This window comes from Euphorbia lathyris, chromosome 10, assembly GCF_963576675.1.
Source record: "Euphorbia lathyris chromosome 10, ddEupLath1.1, whole genome shotgun sequence".
Lineage (NCBI taxonomy): Eukaryota > Viridiplantae > Streptophyta > Magnoliopsida > Malpighiales > Euphorbiaceae > Euphorbia > Euphorbia lathyris.
The window spans coordinates 10,299,387-10,312,722 of NC_088919.1; the positions used below are offsets into that span (position 1 = coordinate 10,299,387).

General features: G+C 30.6%; 1 non-coding gene and 1 pseudogene across 1 annotated transcript; one reads left to right on the forward strand and one right to left on the reverse strand.

Moving 5' to 3' along the window:
• The first annotated feature begins 7,796 nt into the window (after positions 1 to 7,796).
• On the forward strand, positions 7,797 to 7,893 carry LOC136210217 (small nucleolar RNA snoR1). The gene has a single exon (XR_010677926.1). It is a non-coding gene; the product is annotated as a small nucleolar RNA snoR1 (small nucleolar RNA).
• Positions 7,894 to 11,566: 3,673 nt separating this feature from the next.
• Positions 11,567 to 12,749, reverse strand: LOC136208010 (uncharacterized; annotated as a pseudogene).
• Between the last annotated feature and the right edge of the window lie 587 nt (positions 12,750 to 13,336).

Genomic DNA, 13,336 nt, shown 5'->3' on the forward strand with positions numbered 1-13,336 from the left:
ATGGCTCTTTGTATATGATATTTTCTGCAGCCTCTTTGTTACAAGCAGGACTTTAAACTAGCAACCTATTAAATGAAATCAATTAATGTATATTATAATGTAGAGAATCATGTTCGTTGTGAAAGTCCAAGGCAAGTTATTAAAGATAAGAGAAAGTATGTTACTTTGCAAAGCTTGCAGCAACAACAACGAGAATTGAAAAAGGGCCCGAAAAAGAAAATTCTCTTTGATAGCCAATATGTAGATGGAGCAATGGAAGATAAAGATGATGAAGATGTTGGGCAACTAGGTGGTTGTGATGTTGAAATGATTCGGACAGCTACCATTGAAAAGAATAGAGCAAGGTTCGCTGAACTATGATTAAAGCAAATGGTTGATTCATTGGGCACAACTAAGGTAATGAAATGTAGAAATTGCTTTTTTTTTCTTTTACTGATTTTATTATTCATGCGTTTAAGATAAAGATGTTGATGTTCTATATTTGATATTATTATTTAGAAAACAAAGAAAGGTCAAAAAAGGAATGATGAAATGATAAAAATGTTGCCCAAACGAATAACACGTTCTCAGACAAACCAATGTTCTACAAGTAATGAAAATAATCTTCTCAAAGAAGTAGTTATGGTAAGTGTTAAATTGTGATATGGTAACCTTATTTATTGGGTTTTCAACTCTTTAATTTTTGGGCATATTATTATATGATGTTGGTTATTATGAGTATGATGTTGATGAATTATTTTTTGGATTTCTGTTAAAATCATTTTATTTATTTTAAAATGAAACCAACACTGATAACCCCATTATGAGTTACTATATTCACTCTTCCTTAGAAAGCCTGACCGGTTCCAAGACAATGCCCATCATAATATGAGTTAATACACTGACATATCAGGTTGTTGCGTTGGATTAGAAGTGATATTCTGACATTGATATCATGTTGCTGCTCTAAATTCTTCATATGCCTTCTTGGCTTTGTATCACTTGTTGCTGCATACCATGTTGCTGCTTTGGATTAGAGGTGATATCATGCCATTGATTACCTATAGGATTCAATCTTGCCTGTAAATGAAATTTTTATGGTTCCATCAGATTCAAACTTTTTATTTATGAAATTTATTTATGACTCTACAATTATGTTAAATATCTTTTGTACACTTCCTTTCCTTTTTGACAAATCCTTTGTTTTTTTTCTTTTTAAACTAGCACCTTTAGTTTATTGGTTTAAATATTTTAAACCAGCCCTTTAGGTTACCTTTTTATTACTGAATTCGTATATCTAGGTTGTGAATAGGCTATAAATTGTTGAATTGAGGCATGTAACCAATTTTCTATTGCTGCCCCTTTCTCACTAGTTGAGTGACAAGAGGTAAATTAATGATTTTGGTAGCTAGATGTGGGTATCAAACATGTGAACAGAATAGTTACATAATATGATTATTTCTCATCTCTCATGACGTACTAACATGTTATATGTCATTCAGGACATTGAGGATTCAAGTAATATGATTTCTACACCAACTATAGCCAAACATCTCAAAGACAAGTTAAATGAAGGAACATGTTCCATGGAAAAGTTCCTAGAGACAAGGAAGCAATGAAGTTCAATATGGGAACTAAGTGAAGACATGTTGGATGCTACACAAACACAACTGGAAGTACCAATAACCCCACCTGGGGCTGAAAAAGGTGAAATTTTTTATAGAGTACAAATAATTTAGTTTTATTCACCAAAAACTAACTCAAATTGCAATGATATTGTGGTTTTTTTCGTAATAGTGATAGAAACTAGTCAAGCTAAGACAGGGAGATATCATGGACAGATAAAGCTTGATGCAATTCACACAAGAAAGTTTGAAGATATAAGAAAATAAATCTTAATAAAGATAAACAACCAATTGCTGAAGATGAAAAAACCTTGACTGAATTAAGCAATTTTTTAGGGACTTTAGCAAGACAATATGTGCGTTTAGACCACATGAATTGGCACAAAGTACCTGGTAAAGAGGAGTTGTGGAAATTTGTAAAGGTACAACCCTTAATCTAGCAAAAGTTTATTCCATCATTATTGTTACTGATTATTGATTTCATGATCTATATAGCAATTTATTATAAGCAAAGATGGAAAACCATGAGTAATGCGGTCTATCTGTGACTCTTGGGGAGTTTATAAAAGCCGCATCAAGAAGAAACATTACAAGGCTTATGATAATGATAGGAGGGCAAACTGGCCAAACTTTTTATCGGACAAAGAATTTGAGACGCTCCTGAAATTTTGGAATGACGTCAAAGTCAAGGTGAAAGTTTAAATATCTCAAAACTCACTTTGATATTATATTCATGTTTGTTTTTTCAAATTTTCAGAAATTGGCAGCACTAAATTCAACACATCGAAAACTAATCAAGGATCAACATACTTGTGGCCCAATTGGATTTGCATGAATCCGTAATAAGTTGGTATGTACGAAATGAGTTTTAAAATATGTTTTTTACAATTGAAATAATTAGTTTAGAGTGAATATTGACATTTAGTTTCATGTATGATTTATATAAACAACTTGAGAAACCCAATCAGTGGAACTGTCACTAGCAGAACTTTTTTTAGCAACTCGAAAAAGAAAAGGTTGTAAATACAAAGATGAAGATAGTGAAGCCCATAACAAACTTGTAAGTCTATGTCATTGATGAAAACATGTTCTAGGCACATGTATGTTTTTGTGTTGTGATGTATACATATAATTTTGATGTGCTATATGCTTTTCAAAATATATACATTTGTGTTGTGATTGGTTTTGGACATATGTATGTTTTTCTGATTTGCTGTATACATTTATTGGTGCAATCATAAGGTTTTAGTATTGTTATTTTCTGGTTTCTCTCAGCATTCTCCTTTTCTTTTCATTCAATAGTATTTGGGTACATAGGCCCTTGATTGAAGAAAAATGAGGCATATGTATATGTTTATGGTTTTTGTGATTTGATGATTTCTTTGAGCATTGTTTTTTTTATTTTCATTCAATAATTTTTAGCATTTGGGTATATAGGCAAGGATTGAAGAAAATTTATCATCTGGAGGGGAAAACAATGAGATAATTGAGGAAATACTTAGAGAAGCACCATCTCATGGTCCTTCATAGCTTGTTGGTAGGAGGGGCTACATCAAGAAAAAGAACCAGATTGGTGAACCTTCAGTTGCTACAAGTAAGAAAAACATTTCGGATGAGGATATCAAACAAATAAAAGCGGTAGTCCGAGAGGAAATGAGAAGTGAAGTTAGAGAAGAAATGGAAAAGAACATGCAAGATCATCTTGGAACTATTTTACAAAGGTTATGCCAAATGAACCCAACATTGAATCTAAAATCGGATGGGGTTGTTGCTTCTCCCAATACCATTGACTCTCTTCGTTCAAATTCATGTTGATGAATGAAGAACGGTTTATTTATGCTTGTAATGCTTAGATAATTATCATACTATTGAATTATAATATTAGGTGTTTTTGTTGAATTCTAATATTAGGTACTTTTGACAAATAACTCTCTCTCTTTTTGGTACTGTTTCCTTCTCATGTAAACAGATGTTATGTTGCGTTTTATTTAAAAAGTTGCATGTTCGATTATTATGTGTTGCTTTACAGATTTAAAATCATTACTTTTGAATCAAATAATGTTGCTTTTACATTACAAAATGTTGCAGTTGTTAGTAGAAAAATGTTGCTTAAAATTACAAAGTGTTGCCTTTATTGTAAAATTTTGTTGCTTTTGTTAGCAGGTAAGTGTTGATTTACACAAAACAATGTTGTCTTTGGTTAAAAATGGCATCACATTTGTCAAATAAAAATCTTTGCTATAGGTTATAAAATGTTGCCTTAATTGCAAATAATCGTTGCTTTTGTATAAAAATATTGTGTTGCTAAGGATTAGAAAGTGTTTCATAGAAAAGATTGTTGCATTTGTTTGAAATAAGTGTTACAAAAACTACAAAATGTTGCCATTACTTAAAAAAGGCAACATACTATTAAAAGTGTTGCTTTTGGGATGAAATAATGTTGCCTTTTATTATTTTGTGATATAATGTTGCATTTGCTGTAAAAAATGGCAACACGTTCCTTGATGTTGCACTTGATAACATAATGTTGCCTTTGACAGCAAAGGCAATGGTGAAAATACCAACACTTTAAATATGACCTAATGTGTTGTCTTATCTTTTTTTTTTCTATTGTTAATTTTTTAGGACCAATTGTAACTCATTTACGATGTTGCAATAGGTCATCTATGGTGTAGTGACTCAATCTCCGTTTGGACAAAAAAGAAAATTTGTCACAGATACCAGTTTCACAAAACTACTAGATTAATTCTTTAGGTAACAAATTCTGTATATTTCAATAAAAATGAATAAAATGGTGGAGGATTAACCACACGTGATTTTTTTTTTTTACTTTACTCTTAATATTAATATTAATATTAATATTGTTCCATAAAAATAAATAATATAGCAAATTAATTAATGTCACTTACTTACAATTGTTTATTTAATTTTGTTATAATTTTTCTAGCATTGTTGCAAAAGGAATTGATCGCTTGCGCTATAAATTCAGATCGCTTTCATCTTGCAAGGATCGAATTTGAGTAAATTGTTCATCCAATATTTCTACATATTAACAAAATATATCATTTAAATTGAAAAATAAAAACAAAATTCAATTTATTTTACGTATAACTAATAATTACATATATATACATACCTTATGAAATATGAATTGTAAAAGGTTGTTGAATTCTACCTGTAGAAAAGACAATGCCATTGAAAAACTCAATCAAAGTGAATGAGGTTTTATATAAGAGAAAATGAAATTTTTTTTTCTTGTTTTTTCCAGAAAAAGAAAAAAAGAAATCTAAGAAAGGAAAAACATTTAATTTGCTTTCGATCATAAAATCTAATTACATATCTTTTTTCCTTCTTCAATCAATTTTCTTCTCTCTTTTGGTCTTCACCTTTAAATTTGATAAATATAATAATAAAATAATAAACGATACACGAATAGATATATTCTAAAACATTTATTTTAATTGATAAATTATAAAGAAATTAATGAAGCGATTGATATTCTGATGATAACTACATCTTTTGTTATATGATAATCCAGTTCGAAATTTAAGTTTCTTCAAAAATAAAAAAGTTCGAAATTTAAGTCTTTTTAACATAACTACATACTTATGGATTCTTACTAAATCATATAAAATTAATTATTATATAGATCTTGAAATAAATAAGCAATATAATGTTTATGCTTCAAATATTTATATAAAAACTAGTAAATTGTTTACTAAAAAATTATATATACTTATCTTCAAATTTTTTTATATATACTTCCTCCTCTAGTATGTTTCGTTTTCCTTCAAATAAATTGTGATGTGATGTGATTTTATTTTTATTTTACAAAAATGGTATGTATTTACATAATTAGAAGAAAAAAACTTAAATAACGGTGATAGCATTTGATGGCATGTCACAATAAAATGTTGATTATTTTTTGACATAACATGTTGACTTGATGACGTGATATGTTAACTAGATGACATTGTCAAACAGTGTTAGTTAAATTTTTTTTAAAACTATGTTAAACACATACTCTCTTTTGCAAAAAAATAAAAAAAATGCATTCCCCTATTTACAAATCATAAAACACATGTTTTTTTTTTTACTTTTCTCTATTTTATTTTATATATAGATACAATAGTATTTGTTGGAACTTTGTCGCAGGATGAGGGTTCTCCGATGCTTGAAGTAAGACAGAAAGATGATCAACATGAGGTCATTAACCGGCGATCCAACTCTGATGCTTAAGTTAGCAAAATATAAAACATGGTACAAAACAATTTAGAGTAATTGTAATAGATGCGCGTGTGCATCTTGACTTGTGAAATCGTGTTCTATTTCTAGGGAACTTAAGGGTAAACACGTCTATCGATGTTGGAACCTTTCATTAGCTTCCATGAAGGACATGTATCTATTCTTGAGTGGTGGTTGTATTTTAGGTAGTTAGTAATACAGCTTAATAAGGATTCATTAATTTTTGGCGTGAAGTGTCTTCACCCAAGGAGGATTCAATGGATGTCTCGTTGGTCCACGTGTTTCGAGGAATGAGTATTCAAATTTAGTTCAATCCAACGATCCTTCTTGCTCCGGACGTCCCTATAGATTTAGGATGAAGACACGTGAATCCTGATATCTTTAGAAATGAAATTAGATGTCATCCCTTTTAATTTTCGAAGCTCATTAGGGTTTTGAATTTCGAGCGTCCTTAAGAGCCCTACCATAGTCAATAAGGAGAGGTTCAACATTCCGTATGTACCTTCTTTACATGGATATCGAATTTGTCTTACCGAGCATACAAAGTTTTACTTACCTTTACGATAATCCAAGTTAGATAGTAATCTCGTGTGTAACCTTTGAGAACCTAATAATAACCTCTTAATAATCCTTTGGTATAAGATATTAAGTCCAGTAAGAGGCACAGTTAATTCACCCTCATCTGTTGCTCTGACATTTTCTTGATCTCTAGTGAACTGATAAGATCGAATGAGAAATTACACATTGCCCCATTCAGGTGTGGCCACACGCTTCTCAGTCCGACTAGTCAAGTGGCCAGTGATATCTAATCAATCTTTTCAAAATTACGGTAATATAGAGCTAAAATTAATCTTATTTAAAAACATAAAGATTAAATTTGAACCATTTAATACATTAGAGCTAGGGGTGGGCATGGTTCGGTTAACCGGTCCATTAGGTAAAAAAATTAACCGAACCGTTATCAACGGTTTTTTAAGCATCCAAACCGAAACCGGTCCATATCAATCGGTTAACCATACAACCGGTTAACCATTAATTTCGGTTAGGTTTTTCGGTTAACGGTTTTTAATCAATTCTCACTAGTTAACCAAAAATCAATGATTAACCATAGTTTTTTACCCAAACCTAAATTTTTAAATAATATTAAAATACACATTATTTCAAAAATTCAAACGATAAGTACCGAACTAAAAAACAATCCATCAAATTTACATTTAAAACATAAAGAATGGTAAATAATATTTCGTCAAAGTACTTATTACAACATAAAGCAATATAATCTATATTATATATTTATATTAATATATGTTATAATTTATGTATATATTAAGCAGTATAATCTATGTATTTATATTTATATTTGCATTGCCTTTGTCGTCAAATGACTTATATATATTTTTTAAAATTTATATTTATTAAACGGTTCGGCTAATCTTTAACCGCGGTTTTTGAACACTCTAACCCGAAACTGTTATCTATCTATTTTTTAACCATTAAGAAAACCACCAGTTCGGTTAACCATTTTTTTTCGATTCGGATTACCGGTTTTCGATTCGGTTACCGATTTGACCAGTTTTTTTGCCCACCCCTAATTAGAGCTAAATGTGCACTTCACCGAAAATATTCATAGTCCCTAAATTCTTAAACCAAATAAACTAGGGCGAACTTCAGCATAATTGGGCCGTAGTCCAAGAAGTCTTGCAAACCCAAAAAAAGCCCATTAACAATCTATAAATAAGACCAAACCCCCTCCATCCATCTCTATTATCAGCAAACCCTAAAAGGCGATGATAGCCGCTCGCAGCTCCGCCAAATCATCTTCTGTTAGTGATTTGCTGTTTTCGATTTTTCCTTTTCTTCGGATTGATTTGAAAAGCATTTTATATCGATCGATTTTCTTTTCCCCCCTTTGAAATGGATCTGATGATTTATCAGTTGAAAAAATAGGGCAAAGATGAACAATGCTTTAATTTCTGACACCTCTTGTATGAGGGGAGCTTCTTCGGAATCTCTTCTTTGAGCACAGATAGCAAATTTCTGAGCCTTTTTTCTGTATTTTCTTTTTGTATCGCTATTTTCAGTACTAAATCAGTTAGAATGATTAAAAGAAATTACGAGTCTGTGATCCGATTTTCTCGATCTAAAACACGAAAACAACTCAGTTTTTCATTTTGTTTGTGGAATTGGAATGGAGTCCATTGACTCGGCTTAACTCGGTTTCTGTTAGGGTTGTCGTTGCGGTGTTAATTCGGTCTCTGTTTTGGACTGAGTTAGGTATTAGAATGTGTGAATTGTTACGTTTTTTGAGTCTGTGATCCAATTTTCTCGCTCAAACACAAAACAACTCAGTTTTTCATTTTGTTTGTGGAATAGGGATGCCGTCCCTTGACTCGGCCTAACTCGGGTGCCGTTAGGGTTGTCGTTGCTGTGTTAACTCGGCCTCTGTTTTGGACTGAGTTAGGAATTACAATGTGTAATTTGTTATTTTTTTGAGCCTGTGATCCAATTTTCTATCTCTAAATCACAAAAACACCGTCAGTTTTTCATTTTATTTGTGGAATAGGAATGGAGTCCCTTGACTCGACCTAACTCGGTTGCCGTTAGGGTTGTTGTTGCTGTGTTAACTCGGCCTCTGTTTTGGACTGAGTTATGTATTAGAATGTGGAAATTGTTATTTCTTTTAAGAGTCTGATCCAATGTTCTCTCCCAAAAACACAAAAACAGCTCAGTTTTTTATTTTGTTTGTGGAATAGGAATGAAGTCCCTTGACTCGGCCTAACTCGGTTGCCGTTAGGGTTGTCGTTGCTGTGATAACTCGGCCTCTGTTTTGGACTGAGTTAGGTATGAGAATGTGTAAATTGTTATTTTTTTAGAGTCTGTGATCCAATTTTCTCTCTAAAACACAAACAATTCAATTTTTCATTTTGTTTGTGGAATAGGAATGTGTAAATTGTTAATTTATAGAGTTATTAATTAATCGATAAATTAATAATTATTAATTTATAGAGTGATTTAATTTTTTTTAAAAATAAATTTTAAATTATTAATTTAAATAAGGTTTTTATCTAAAATCAATGAACAAATAAAATTAAATGTGCATTATATAAGTTAATTGAACTTGGAAGTTCATTGTATTTATGTTAAAAATATTTAATGTATTACTATATAGATTTATATGGAGTGTTGTTTCAAATCCTACAAAAAAAAATAGGATGAAGCTGATGATGATTCGCTACTTTTGAAACCAGTCATAAGAAAGGAAGCAATTATAGCATCATCAATTTTTTATAATTTTTTTTGTTACAATTTGATAAGGATACACCAGAACTTTTGAATGCACCGAGAATAGTTAGAGATAAATTCAATTAGATTTAAATTTTAAGAAAAAACAAAGTACTATATATTCATATTTTGCTAAATTATCTTAAGTATGTATATCTATATATATTTTGCATATGTATTTGAGAAATTATTAATTTATAGAGGTAATAATACAATGTATTTAGGGTAAATTTCAAAAAAAACCCTTGTGGTTTGATGTTCTTCCAAAATTTTTTTTTGTGGTTTGTTATTACAAAAAAAAATGATTGTGGTTTGCGTCGTTATCCGAAAAATGAAAAATGACTTAACGGTGTTAAAATGCTGACGTGGCACAAGGGTAAAGTTGGAAATTCGAATTTTTTTTATTTTTTTCTCTCTCATCTTCTCCATCTCCTGCTTCTTCCTTCTTCCTTCTTTTTTTTCTTCCTTCTTCCTTCTTTTTTTTCTTCCTTCTTCTACTTCTTCTACCTTCTTTTTTTTCTTTTTTTTTAAGTTTCGGAAATTTTCAGATTTCTGGAAATTTTTCAGATTTTCCGACGGAAATCTGGAAATTTTTCAGATTTTCGTCGGAAAATCTGGAAAATTTCCAGATTTCTAGCTCCAGAAATCTGGAATTTTCTAGATTTCTGGAATTTTCCAGATTTCAGACAGAAATATGGAATTGACTTTTTTTTTTATTTTCTTTCTCTTTTTCTTTCCGACATCAATCTTGTTCTCCAGATTTCCATATTTTCTTTCTCTTTTTATTTTACTTCTTTTTTAAGAATTGACTTCTTAACAGTATTAGTTTGGAACGATTACAGATGGTCAAAAATCGCACCTTCCTGGAAGAACATACAATGAAATTAAGAACTACTGGAGAACAAGAGTGCAAAGGCAAGCCCGTCAATTAAACATTGAATCATACAATAAGAAATTCATGGATGCTGTTAGGTGTTTCTGGATGCCAAGGTTGCTTCAAAAAGTCGAACAAACCCATGATTATTTTGCTTCTTCTTCTTCATCACTACCTAATTTCGCACTTCCTTCAATTTCATCAGAATCGTTAATTCCCCATCAAATCAATAAATTTCCAATGCCAAATCATGATCATCAATATTCAGCTTCATTCACTAGCTGTAGCACAGTTATGTGCACAGATTCTCAGCCCGTTTCAAACCAGCCTGATCAAACTCTTCAAAATATTGATATTGCTGTTATGGATGATGCATTGTACAACAGCCTACTTGTTAATGATCAAAGTAATTTGTATGAAGAAGGAAGAAGAAGAAGGAGGAGGAGAGAGGAAGAAGGAAGAGGAGAGAAGAAGGAAGAAGGAGGAGGAGAGAGGAAGAAGGAAGAGGAGAGAAGAAGGAAGAAGGAAGAAGGAGAAGAAGAAGGAAGAAGAAGAAGAGGAGAGAGAAAAAAATAAAAAAATTCGAATTTCCAACTTTACCCCTGTGCCACGTCAGCATTTTAACACCGTTAAGTCATTTTCTGTTTTTTGGGTAACGGCGCAAACCACAGTCCTTTTTTTTGTAATAACAAACCACAAGGGTTTTTTGAAAGAACATCAAACCACAAGAGTTTTTTTTGGAATTTACCCATGTATTTATAAAGAGTTGTTCCAGAAAATTATTATCTTATAATTTATTAAAATTGATCATTTTTTGAACTGGCTCAAGTCGGGACCAGAAGAAATTATTATTTTAAAGAGTTTATTAATTTATCGAGTATTAATTTATAGAGGTTTTACTGTATTCCAAAAGCACTCCCAATATAAAGTGCTCTGGAAAATCTAGCTCCAATGGAGCACTAAATTCAACCGTGTTTTCTATTTAGCACATTCTATTTTCATTTTTCTCTACTCTATCTTTAAATATGAATATAGAGTTCTTACAGTAAAAGTTTTTCAACCATCTGCTCTGTTTTACCAACTCTTTAAAACTTTTATTATTATTATATTTATTTTTCACATAATAATTTTTTTAAATAAATAAGACATTTATATTCTTTATATTATTAATCAAAATATATCTATTTATTAATTTTTATCATGTTTTATAATTAAATGATACTTATTAAAGTCAATAATTAATAATTCAATTAATTATTATTATTAATTTGAAATATAATTTTATATAATTTGAAAAAATATAAGATTTAACACGAACAAAGAAATACATTAAAAAAATTAAAACATTGCAATAACACTAAAGAGAAATTACATTAAAAAAACTAAAACAATAAAAAACACTAAAGGAAAGTAAATTAAAAAACAAAACATTTTAAAAACAATAAACATTACAACATTAATGAAAAACAAAGAAGTAATTATTTCGAATTGCTGAAACTTTCATAAATGCTACACTAAAGCATTTTGAAGTTCAAAATGTGTAGTTTTGTGTTTCATTTTCTTATGTCGCTAAGTTATGAAAATAGGCCTCCTCATCATGTACATTTTCAATTGTTGGTGTTGGAGCAACAACTGAATTCATGACCAGTGCACTCAAATCATGTTCATTTTCAATAATCATATTATGTAGAATAATAAATGTTTTCATAATATTATAGAGGATTTGTTCGTATCGGCCCTGCATCAATGGCAAATCGGCTTTGTAACACTTCAAATGTACGCTCAACACCTTTTCTACAGGCTTTCTGCTTCATAGCAAAATACATTTTTTTTTTATCTGGAGGCTCACGAATTGTTTGAACAAGTGTGGACCATTTCAGATATATTCCATTAGCCAAATAATAACCCATGTTATATTCTTTGTTTTCAATAATATAATTAGCAGGGGGCTATACCATTAGCTAGATTTGAAAACGAATGAGACGAACCTTATACGTTGATATCATTGTTGTTTCCCGACATACCAAAGTATGTATTCTAGAATTATAGTTGGTTTTTAGAACGCCTTGCAAATTGTCCAACCTAAGTTGTTGGGTATTTTTTCCATTTTCAATGCATACATCTAAGCTCCCCAACATTCCTAGAAAACCACGTGGTTCACCAATATGGAATAGCCTTGCTATGTCATTGGCATTTGGTTCTCTTAAATGCTGATTCGAGAAAATCTCTACAATAGCAGGACAGAATCGCTTCACACTTTCAATTGCGATAGACTTGCCTATTTTGATATATTTATCTGTTGCATCAGTCGGTACACCATATGTTAGGATTCGAAAAACAGCAGTTGCTTTTTGCATCGTCGATAATCCAAGTCGGCCAGTAGCATCATGTCGTTGTTGGAAGTAACCATCATGATCCTTCACTGCATTAATGATACGAAGGAAAAGGCTACGAGACATTCGAAATCGAAGATGAAAATATCCTTCATTGAATACTTGATCCTCATTAAAATAATCTATATGAAGTTGGCGATCTGCAACTTCACGATTATGATAAATCACTCTATGGCCAGGTACAGATCTTCCATGAGTTGGTTGACTACTTGCACTATCCATACAGAGCTCTAGTAGCCTGTTATGATTTTGCATTATTTGACATACACCTCGTGTAACCATGCGGTTAAGATTATCCATCGATGAATCATCAGAAGAATCATCAGAATCATCAAGATAATTGATATTCATACTTAGAAGAATTTAGATGTATTGAAATGAGATAAAAAAAAAGTTGAAGGTGTAGATATAGATGTATTGAAATGAGATAAGTTTTCCATTTAAATAGTGGTTATGTAGATGGTGTATGTAGTAATGATGATTGTGACAATACATATAGAGATTTGTGATACAATAGAAAGTGTGGATGCATTGAGACTAATTCAATGGATGAAAATGATGCAGAGTTTTATTCTTGTCTACATTATGTAGATGGTGTATGTCATAAAAGTGATTGTAACAACACATATAGAGATTTGTTCTTGTCTTGGTTATGTAGACGATGCATGTGATAATAGTGATGGTGACAATACATATAGAGATTTGTGATAAAATTTGAATTTCTTTTTAGAATGAGAATATCCAAATATAATTTTTTTTATAATGAGAATAATCTAAATATGATTTTTTTTATAATGACAATGATCCAAATTATGATTATTATTATGAATGAGATTTATATTTTTTTAACAATGAGAATGATCCAAATATGAATTTTTTTAGAATTAGTTTTATTGTAAAGATTTAAATTGAAGGTTTATATATGTGAAGATGAAATC